The sequence below is a fragment of the Mus musculus genome, chromosome 6 (assembly GCF_000001635.26).
Source record: "Mus musculus strain C57BL/6J chromosome 6, GRCm38.p6 C57BL/6J".
Lineage (NCBI taxonomy): Eukaryota > Metazoa > Chordata > Mammalia > Rodentia > Muridae > Mus > Mus musculus.
In genome coordinates this window covers 105480914-105493048 of record NC_000072.6, presented here as the reverse complement: position 1 = coordinate 105493048, position 12135 = coordinate 105480914, and the positions used below count along the sequence as shown (strand labels likewise).

General features: G+C 39.4%; 1 long non-coding RNA gene across 1 annotated transcript; it reads left to right on the top strand.

Moving 5' to 3' along the window:
* Positions 1–380: 380 nt before the first annotated feature.
* On the top strand, positions 381–11783 carry Gm19757 (predicted gene, 19757). The gene is made up of 3 exons (NR_040297.1): positions 381–712; positions 7953–8081; positions 9299–11783. It is a non-coding gene; the product is annotated as a predicted gene, 19757 (long non-coding RNA).
* The last annotated feature ends 352 nt before the right edge of the window (positions 11784–12135 follow it).

Below are 12135 nucleotides of genomic sequence, written 5' to 3'. Positions count from 1 at the left end.
GAGTGTGGCAGGGAATCTGGGCAAGAATAATAGATAGCTAATTTGGACCCAACTAATTAGAATAGCATCATAATTTGGATATGGAACAAGCTACTATTTACCTTTCTGTGGGTATAAAATGTTTCTGAAGCTAAGCCACAAAGCAGTGATTCTCAGCATGTGAGGAGCCGCCCTCACATTTGCCATTATAAGATGGCACTGACAGCTGTGTTCTAAGTGGAAAACATAGTCTGCACACATGCAGGGGCAGTTTTCCCACCATGTGTTCTGCCTTTCCCGTGATGACAACTGGGCCGATGGGCTGCAGCCAATCAGGGAGTAATACATCCTAGGTGGAGGATAATTCTCCTTAAAAAGGGATGGGGTTTCGCCATTTGCTTGCTTGCTCTCTTGCACTCTGGCTCCTGAAGATGTAAGCAATAAAGCTTTGCCGCAGAAGATTCTGGTTTGTTGCGTCTTTCCTGGCCGGTCGTGAGAACGCGTCTAATAACAATTGGTGCTGAAACCCGGGGCGAGAAGACCTGGGAAGAGAAAATCCGGGACGAGAAAAAACTCGGGACTGGCGCAAGGAAGATCCCTCATTCCAGAACCAGAACTGCGGGTCGCGGTAATAAAGGTTCCCGTAAAGCAGACTGTTAAGAAGGATTCAACTGTATGAATTCAGAACTTTTCAGCTGGGGAACGAGAGTACCAGTGAGTATAGCTTTACGAGGTAAGCCTGGCCTTGAACTTTCTAAGGAAATTCAAGACAGTCTATCAGAAGTAAAGTGGAAAATGGCTTTACAAGTTATGTTTGGCCTTGAATTTTTTCTAGTGTTAGAAGCCCTTTTGTTCCTTTTCACATGTTATCAAGTGGTTAAGATAGGGCGGATTCTAGAGGAAATTCAGGACAATCTATCAGAAGTAAAGCGGGGAGAGAGAGTAGGAACAAAGAGGAAATATGGTACACAAAATAAGTATACAGGCCTTTCCAAGGGTCTTGAACCCGAGGAAAAGTTAAGGTTAGGTAGGAATACCTGGGGAGAGATTAGAAGGAAGGAAAAGAAAAAAGAAAAGAAAAAAGATCGATTAGCGGAGGTCTCTAGGAGATACTCGTCACTAGATGAGCTCAGGGAGCCAGCTCTTAGTAGCTCTGAAGCAGATGAAGAATTCTCCTCTGAAGAAACAGACTGGGAGGAAGAAGCAGCTCATTATGAGAAAAAAGGGTACCAGCCAGGTAAAGTGCTAGCTAATCAGTTAAGGAAGCCAAAAGCGGCTGGCAAAGGCCAGCTTGCTGCTTGGCCTCTTGGCAGTCGGCTTCAAGGTTATAGTGCACCTCCACCCTATGCTGAGCCCCCGCCCTGCGTAGTGCATCAGCCCTGCGCAGAGAGGCAATGGACAGAGAGGCAATGCACAGACTCGTTCATTCCAAAGGAGGAACAAAGGAAAATACAACAGGCATTTCCGGTCTTTGAAGGAGCCGAGGGTGGGCGTGTCCACGCTCCGGTAGCGTATATACAGATTAAAGAGCTTGCCGAGTCGGTCCGTAACTATGGAGTCAGTGCTAATTTCACTATAGCACAAGTGGAAAGGCTTGCGAATCACGCTATGACTCCTGGTGATTGGCAAACGGTTGTAAAAGCCGCTCTCCCTAGTATGGGCAAATATATGGAATGGAGAGCGCTTTGGCACGAAGCTGCACAAGCGCAGGCCCGAGCAAACGCAGCTGCTTTGACTCCAGAGCAGAGAGATTGGACTTTTGACTTGTTAACGGGTCAGGGAGCTTATTCTGCTGATCAGACAAACTACCATTGGGGAGCTTATGCCCAGATTTCTTCCACGGCTATTAGGGCCTGGAAGGCGCTCTCTCGAGCAGGTGAAACCACTGGTCAATTAACAAAAGTTGTCCAGGGACCTCAGGAATCCTTCTCAGATTTTGTGGCCAGAATGACAGAGGCAGCAGAGCGTATTTTTGGAGAGTCAGAGCAAGCTGCGCCTCTGATAAAACAGCTAATCTATGAGCAAGCCACAAAGGAGTGCCGAGCGGCCATAGCCCCAAGAAAGAACAAAGGCTTACAAGACTGGCTCAGGGTCTGTCGAGAGCTTGGGGGACCTCTCACCAATGCAGGCTTAGCGGCCGCCATCCTCCAATCTCAGAACCGCTCCATGAGCAGAAATGATCAGAGGACATGTTTTAATTGCGGAAAGCCTGGGCATTTTAAGAAAGATTGCAGAGCTCCAGATAAACAGGGAGGGACTCTCACTCTTTGCTCTAAGTGTGGCAAGGGTTATCATAGAGCTGACCAGTGTCGCTCTGTGAGGGATATAAAGGGCAGAATTCTTCCCCCACCTGATAGTCAATCAGCTTATGTGCCAAAAAACGGGTCATCGGGCCCTCGGTCCCAGGGCCCTCAAAGATATGGGAACCGGTTTGTCAGGACCCAGGAAGCAGTCAGAGAGGCGACCCAGGAAGACCCACAAGGGTGGACCTGCGTGCCGCCTCCGACTTCCTACTAATGCCTCAAATGAGTATTCAGCCGGTGCCAGTGGAGCCTATACCATCCTTGCCCCCGGGAACCATGGGCCTTATTCTCGGCCGGGGTTCACTCACCTTGCAGGGCTTAGTAGTCCACCCTGGAGTTATGGATTGTCAACATTCCCCTGAAATACAGGTCCTGTGCTCAAGCCCCAAAGGCGTTTTTTCTATTAGCAAAGGAGATAGGATGGCTCAGCTGCTGCTCCTCCCTGATAATACCAGGGAGAAATTTGCAGGACCTGAGATAAAGAAAATGGGCTCCTCCAGAAATGATTCTGCCTATTTGGTTGTAAGGAAAAGGGTTAGGATGTCAAGAGCAAGAAAGGACAGAGCCCATATCACCTAATATCTAATGATTGGGCAGTTTTAGTTACCTCCTTTTCAGGACAAATAGATAATCATTATCCAAAATATCCACTTTTACAGTTTGTCCAAAATCAATCTGTTGTGTTTCCACAAATAACAGTAAGAAACCCACTTAAAAATGGGATTGTGGTATATACTGATGGATCAAAAACTGGTATAGGTGCCTATGTGGCTAATGGTAAAGTGGTATCCAAACAATATAATGAAAATTCACCTCAAGTGGTAGAATGTTTAGTGGTTTTAGAAGTTTTAAAAACCTTTTTAGAACCCCTTAATATTGTGTCAGATTCCTGTTATGTGGTCAATGCAGTAAATCTTTTAGAAGTGGCTGGGATGTGAATAAAAGTTTCCGGGATTGTGCGTTACTTCCATTCAGTATGAGAAATTTACTAGGGCAGCTAATTTGTCAAAAGGTCTTTCTCAGTATATGTTACAGAATTGGACGGCTGAATTTGAACAGACCCTTCGGGAATTGAGACTTCAGGTCAACTCCAAGCGCTTGGACCTGTCCCTGATCAAAGGATTACCCAATTGGATCTCCTCAGCATTTTCCTTCTTTAAAGAATGGATGGGGGTGGGATTATGTGGAGATACACTTTGCTGTGGATTAGTGTTGCTTCTTTGGTTGGTCTGTAAGCTTAAGGCCCAAACTAGGAGAGACAAGGTGGTTATTGCCCAGGCGCTTGCAGCTCTAGAACATGGTGCTCCCCCTGATATATGGTTATCTATGCTTAGGCAATAGGTCGCTGGCCACTCAGCTCTTATATTCCCATGAGGCTAGTCTCATTGCACGGGATAGAGTGAGTGTGCTTCAGCAGCCCGAGAGAGTTGCAAGGCTAAGCACTGCAGTAGAAAGGCTCTGCGGCATATATGAGCCTATTCTAGGGAGACATGTCATCTTTCATGAAGGTTCAGTGTCCTAGTTCCCTTCCCCCAGGCAAAACGACACGGGAGCAGGTCAGGGTTGCTCTGGGTAAAAGCCTGTGAGCCTAAGAGCTAATCCTGTACATGGCTCCTTTACCTACACACTGGGGATTTGACCTCTATCTCCACTCTCATTAATATGGGTGGCCTATTGCTCTTATTAAAAGAAAAGGGGGATCTGTGAGGAGCCGCCCTCACATTTGCCATTATAAGATGGCACTGACAGCTGTGTTCTAAGTGGAAAACATAGTCTGCACACATGCAGGGGCAGTTTTCCCACCATGTGTTCTGCCTTTCCCGTGATGACAACTGGGCCGATGGGCTGCAGCCAATCAGGGAGTAATACATCCTAGGTGGAGGATAATTCTCCTTAAAAAGGGATGGGGTTTCGCCATTTGCTTGCTTGCTCTCTTGCACTCTGGCTCCTGAAGATGTAAGCAATAAAGCTTTGCCGCAGAAGATTCTGGTTTGTTGCGTCTTTCCTGGCCGGTCGTGAGAACGCGTCTAATAACATCAGCAGGCATAAGGAGCTGCAGCAGAGTCTGATATTCAGAGACTTGGCATGTTTGAAAAAGTACATTCACTATACCTATTTCTTACGTAAGCCAGAAAGTAAAGCTGAACAAAACTTGTTGACTAGTGGAGAGGGAATATATAGAACATACAGTGAGAACCATTGTAGGAGGCCTGAGGAGTGAGAACAAAGAGTCAAGTACTTTGAAATTATAAATTAAGTATACAGAAGATTATTTAAGTTATTCATAAGAACAAACTACTCTCAAGAATGGTTGCGCCATATATTTCATACTTTTAAAATTTCTGGTTATCATAGTCTTTAATAGCTGGTATAGCACAATTCCCTGTTCCATTTTTTTAAGCTACAGATAGTGCAACGTTGAAGCTAATAAGAGTACACCTGAGACGGTTATGTGTTTGTGTTACTATGGTGTTTTACAGCCAATCAAAGTTTTGTGGAGTGCAATGTGTTCAAGAAACTCTGGGAGTTCATTTTTTCCTTTCAAAGGTTTCTCAATATTAAATTCCAGGTACTGCTGTTACATTAAAAAAAAAAATCTAACGTCTAGTGGCACAAAGATTCACCATTACATGCTCATAACTTCTGTGGGTCAGGGTTTTGGGAAGAGCGTACCTGGTTTTGCTTGTCATGTTGTCTGTATGTTGTCTGTAACTATGGTTTGGATATGAATTGCATCCCAGAGTATCACATGTTAGAACATTGACTCCATAGACAATAGAACTGTTTAGGGGGGTAGAACTATTGTGGTGGAGCCTTTGCAATGGTAAGCAGAGGTAATCAGTGTGGTCAGGTATTTAATAATTATCTGGGTAAGGGCTTACAGGTTTCGTAATAATCTGTGAGGCAAGCAAGTTACACCCATGATCTTTCCTCCAGGACGAAGCTGCCTTGCCTTCTATTCTTTCTGATCCTGAGCCAAAATAAATCACTCTACAGTTGTTTTGATCAGATATTTGGTTACAGTAACAAAAAACCATACAAATCCAGGACCTCAGCTGGGATATTTTATAGGCTACTCAAGTAATTAGAGCAGAAATAATGTGGAGTCATCCTACCAGGTGTTTCTGGTTCCTAAAGCAGGTTATTGTCATGGCTCTCAATTTAACTCTTGGCTAGACTACCAACTCATGACCCGTCCATTGGACCACCCAGTGTAGGATAGTGTGGTTTCTTCACAGAATAATAGCTGTGCTCTGAGAATGAGTATGTCAGTAGAAAGTATAAAGCACTATAAACACACCTAGATCCAAGTGGATTGAGTCCCCATGAATATTTTGGCAAGAAGGATGCCACCATTTTATGCAGAAGCAGATTTGTGGAAGTAATTTTGTTTTCATCTTTGGAGAATAAAGGATATCATCAAAGAAAAGTTCAAGAAATAATTGTGACTTTAAAGGCTTATGTAACAACCTCTACTCCCACCTCTACCCCACAAAAAGTAACAGCCTAGACAGAAAGTCATCAAAGAGAACTTTAAAAAATAATTCTGCTAAGGATGCTATAGTGTAGTTCTCCACAATTGTTGGCTTCTGGCAGGGGTACACATAGGAAAAGATTCAGTTTTCTTTAAATAGCTGGTCATCAGGTGTTTGACCATGCTCCTCTAATGAGTATATAAGCAATAAAAAAATGGACTTGATTCTTCTTTCTTTCTTCTTCTTCTTCTTCTTCTTCTTCTTCTTCTTCTTCTTCTTCTTCTTCTTCTTCTTCTTCTTCTTCTTCTTCTTCATCTTCTTCTTCATCTTCTTCTTCTTCTTCTTCTTCTTCTTCTTCTTCTTCTTCTTCTTCTTCTTCTTCTTCTTCTTCTTCTTTGTTTTTTTTGGCAGGGAGGGTACAAGGGTAGGAGGGCAGACCTGGGAGGATTGGGAAATGAGGTTGATCAGGGTTCTTGATGTGAAATTTCCAAATAATCAATAACAGTATTATAGAAAGAAAAGTGAAGAAACAATTTTAATGACTGATAAATATTTAACAGCTTTAAAATATAATGATGTAGTAGTTGAAGGTAATGACACAATTGATAAAGAACTTAGTCACCAATGTAAGTATCTGAATTTGAATCCCTAATAACTATTTAAAATGTTGGCATGGTAATGCACATCTGTAATCCAAGCATTATGATTATAGAGAGAGAACATGTGCACTATGATGACTGTATTCCAGACGACTGGTGAGCTCCAGGTGTGTTGTGGGAAATATTAAAACAGTCGATCCAGTATGTTTCACTAGTGCCAGCAACCAGTGGGCCACAAGGCTCCCTCCGGGCCATCTCTCCCCCTCCCCCAGTTCCTCTTGCTACCACTGCAATGCCCCACACACCCCACAGTCTGCCATCTCAACACCTAATTAATTACACAGTAGAATCAAGACTCTCAAAGCTTAATTAACTAGTCAGATTTATGTATCAATAATATCACAACTTACAAGATGCCAATACAATAATTTCAGAGCCAATTGATAATGATAAAACCTTTATCCCAATATTTCCAACCTTGTGAAATCATAACTACTCATAACTGGTAAATGCCATAGGAGTTCGTGTCCGCAGCCATTTTACTTCTCTCTCTACCCTGAGACTCTTCTTCCCCTCCATCTCCCCTTCACCTTTCCCCTTCTCCCAGCAACTCTTAACTCCTCCTCCCTTTTGCCTGTCCAATCACAGACCTCCTCTGCACTAATGTAATTGGACAGGGAAAATCCTGTGACCCAGGTTCATTGAGAAATAGTCTTGAAATAGGGAAAAGGACAAGTAACTTCTGGCCTCCCCATGCTTGCAAATGCATTTGCACATCAGCACCCATTCAGCACATGAATATGTGTATAACACAGCCATAGACATTCACACATATACTCATACCAAGTGTATGTAAGTCTAGTGATAGGAACACCAATAGCTTTGTAACAGGTAAAACTGCATAAAGAATACTAGACACTCCGCAATAACAATAATAATAATAATCTTCTTCCTGAATTCCCAAGGTCTAAACGGTGATTTTTATGGAATACTTTGAACTTCGTGGGTTGGTAAAGTATGAGATCCCTTAGGCATCAAATAGAACAGCAATAAATCATTTCTTAATTGTCTTTCCAGGGAAAAGGTGAGCCTGAGATTGATAACCTTTTCTCTATCACTTGTCAGCATAACCTGAGACAAATTAGTTAACTACTCTTTCCCCCTTTTTCTTTGTCTACAACTGGAGGCACAAAAAATAGTAACTCTCTACTAAAGTTTTTTGGAACTAAAAAAAAAAAAAAAAAAAAAGAATAGGTATGGATGGGAAGTAATTTATATAGCACAATAACTAAGATACAATAAGTACTAAATAAATTTCACCTCTTATTATTTACAAGGGCAGCTCAAGAAACTAAATCTTTTTTAACTGAGCTATTAATAATTATTAGGCCAAAAGAAATAATTGGGAGGCATGATATATTGGGGTTCATTTTACTCAAAGAGATCTGTGGATGAAAATATTTAACAATATTTTTATGGAGTAGTGCTACGTATAGTGACAACAAGCTAAGGTTCTCCCCTATCTGTACTGATAATCTTCAAATGAGCCTCTTATTATTATTTGGATTTGTTTTGTATTGTTGCATTTATCACAGAAATGCAAATATGGGTGGCATCTGACATCAAAGAAGGAAGAAGTGAGACCCAGACAACTTCAAGGCATCTCTCAGATTTATATTCTACTTCACTCCCTGGAGCCCTTTTATAGACTACAAAAGGCAAAAGTAAGACACCTTTCACTTGCTCACTCAAGTCCTATCAAAGCCATTGTTAGCCTTTTTCCCCCCTGTATGTTTACGTTGTGAGAAAAGGAGTTATTTGATCAATGATGACAAATATTTAAAAAATACTGAATGTCAGTAGAAATTGTTAGGTTGTGCCAACTCAGAGACTCTGGAAGGGTGTCTATGGACTCCTGAGTAGCATGTTCTCGCCTATTCATTTTTGTAATTTTATGACTCATTTCGTAGAACTGTTTGTAAAGTAAGACAGATAGGAAGCCATACTTTTAGATTAATAATACCACCACCGAGTATCAGGACAAAAGCTTGAAGAGAATTGAAAATTTGAGTCCCAAAAAAGAAAACAGAGCACGTGTAATGCTCTAATATCTCTCTTTTTTTTAACTAAAAAAAAAAAAAAATCCATTGAAGTAAACATTTCTAGACATTACTCTTACCATCAAGTTCAGCTATATTTGTAAGTAACTTACAAGTCCTTTTGCTATTGTTACTATATATCTTGTCTGTGTGCTGTGTGTGTGTTTAATGTGTTATTGATGAGCACTAATTGGAATATAAGTTGAATTATGACATAAATCAGTAGGTTTCATTTTTGTTTTCCTGTTTCCTGGTATATCACACAAGTGGGCACATATACTATTCACACTAATACGTGACTATAACAGAGTTTGGATGTCTATTCTCTTCGAAGAATGCAGATCTTTTAAATAGAATGAAAGTAGCCTTTAAGCCATCTATCTCTGTTTTTGACAGGTATTAGCAATGTTAAATTTAAACTTGACTTTGTAAGTATTTGTATTATTCTAGGATCTTGTGTAAATTCTCAATCAGACTAGAGTTTTATATTTGAAGACAAATTAATAAAAGGGATAATAAATTCCTTTCTTTCTTATTTTTTTTTAATTTTTGAAAAAGTACTATGCTTAGATACAGATTGCTTTCAGTAGAGGTATAAATTAGAATTATAAACCTGTATAGTCATAGTAACTATCCATAGTGGACTGGATCATGGATGTGACAGATGAACTGTCAAAGCAGCCTGATAAAACAGAACAAATGCCACATTGCACAGGACAAAATGATAATGAACCTTTATTTCTTCCTGAATAATTTTATAGACTTATACTTTTAAAGAAGTACTGTGCCTAGTTGGAAAAAAATTTAATGTAACTTCTTTCCCTTGCTTCCTGTAAAAACAGAAATGGAGCTGTCTGATCAAGTACGCTATTTCTGATGCTCCTCAGAGTCACGTATCTTCAATACAGCCAGAAAAGAAGAAAAAAAGAATCACACATACGCCTACTTAGATATACTCATTCTCCTTTTTATCATGTTCGTAGCTATTTCTATTGTCTGTCTGCAAAGAAGCTAACTGCAATGAGGTTCTTGTTTTAAAACAGAAGGAATCCAAGAGCTGGCATTGTTACAACTGCTGGTAGCAAAAACAATGACACTCAAAGTATTTTGGCTTTGGAAGTCGTCCTTGTGCATTAAGCAACATGTCCCTGAGAGAATCAAATCACAATATGTCACTGCAAACCTTTGTTTTATTAAACCACCTTAGTGGGAAAAAAATGAATAAAACTATTCAACTGTTTGAGGAGGAAAAAAAAGATGTAGACATTACAAGAACAATCTATTTCTAAACCACTGCTTTGATGGAAAAGCTAAATTTGTATATACACTGTTCTCCATGCATCTCATCATTGCCTCTACAACACATGCTAGTACTGTCTCATCAAAAGATACGTAGATTTAAAATGGTCTTTTTTCTACATTGGCCTCTAAATCCTAGTGGGGATTTCAACAAAAGGGGGATTACAGTATTCATATTTACTGCTGTGAGATGCAGAGCCTTGTATTTAGCATGTGTTCAGAAAAATGGCAAATGAATGAATAATGCATGTTTTTAATGAAGTTATGCAAACATGATTTCATTTCACCTGATTCCTCTTGTTCATACTTTCTACTTCTATGTGGCAATGGTGATGAAAAAGCAGACACTTGCAAAGTTCTGACGAACATCATTATAGATATGGAAAGAATTGAATTTACCTAAAATACCATTACATATATTGGGAAGCCATTGTAGTAAGATTGTGTGTCCTGATTTGAAAAATCTGCACTGAAAATAATACATAATAAAGGAAACCAACAAAGTGGATTATATATTCATGTTCCTTTTCTTGTGTTTGCCAGGGAAGGGTTGGGGGAAGGTACTGGCTATTGAACCCAGAGCTTTCTGCATTCTGTGTCAGCATTGTACCCGTAAGGCATGTCTTCACTCATTGCTTTATATTTTATTTTGAAGCAAAGTCTTTCTAAGTTGTTTAAACTTGACTTGAATTCATTTGTAATCTAGTCTTTGAAGTCTATTTCTCCTGTTTTAGCTTCTTGAATAGTTAAGATATATGTTTATTCCAACAAATTCAGTATAACTCCCCTCAATAACTTAACACTTAAAATTACCAATGAATTATACTTCCTCCTATCACAATTATAATTCTACTGCAGGTGAAACACATACATACATGCACACACACACACACACACACACACACACACACACACAATCCATACACACGTTCCTTGATGAAACTATTCCTCTTGTACTTTTGTATCACTAAAATTATCTTGCTTGTTTTTCCTGAACTCTTTTCAAGCTTTCTGTCCTAAAACTAAGTAGGATGCCAGGTAGATCTAGCAAGAGAGGGAGGAGAAGTGGGACAAGTTGAATAATTAATCAAACTAGTAATTAATTATACCACCTAGGACACTGATTCTAAATTTGGGTGAAGAATAAAGTCACTGGCAGGAAGGAAAGGAGGAAATGTGAGAGAGCAAAAGAATAAGATATAGACAAATTTATTGATAACTGGTTAGATAGGAACTATCTAACTGTCAGGTAGGAACTTACTGACTGGAGTAGTCTTTACATTAAATCTGTGGACCGACTAATTTTTATCATTGGACAAGCTGGGAAGAGTATGTAATGCAGGATAAAGTTGGGGGTGGTTACACTTATAGGAAACTGGTCAGGAGTCATGAAGATCAGAGACTCCACAGTATAAATCATCAGGCAAGATATGTGTGCAGTACTGAGAAGCCAACAAGAGTCAGACAAGATTTCCCAGCAGGCTCCCCCAACACAGCTACAAGAATGTGGCATCAGGAACTGTGAGATTTAAACAGCTCAAATAATTCCTTCTTAAAAATCATGAAGGTATGACATATCCTGTAAAGTGTGAGACTGCAATGTAAGTCCACCTTGATCAAGATAGTAATCATTTCAGGTAGCTCAGAATATTCTCTCTTTTGAATATCCAAGCAATGTTTAATATATTCAAACTCTTTTCAAAGTTAAAGGGATCCATAGTGATGTTTTTCTTTTTCATTTCATCAACATATGATTTGTATTCTTTCTAGACTCACCTTATTTGGAGAATGACAGTTGAAAATATTTTCAAAGAGCTAACGTTGCCTCTGTTACTTTTATCTATTATGCATATATTGTCTACTTGATAGATTTATGGTTTGGTATGTGCATTATTTTCTCTATTTCTACTTTGTGCAAGTTTCAAATGCTGGTCTTATCTGGTTTTAATCAAAGGTCCCAAATTTTTAATGCTCCTTCATTTTGAATACATTCAATAAAAACTATAAATTTCTTGTGTGCTTTCTTTTACATACATTTCACATGGCTTGGTAAATAAATTTTATATTATAATTCAATTTAAAACATTTTTGAGATTCTATCATGTTTCTTTCAACAAGTCTTGGGTTATTTCAAAGTGTATGGTATACTGAACAAACACTAGAAAAGTCTCAATGAGTCTCTGTTACTGAGTTTGACAAAATGACACATCATGTAAAAAATTTACATTGCATGGTGTTTCTCAACAAACTTTTTCAGTTCATTAGCATTGATGTAGTTACAAGAACATGGTTTATATTCCAGAAATACCTATAAGTGACTGTTAATAATATGTTTTCTATATCATAGAATAATTTTAGTCAGCAATATGGCTGTTCTGGC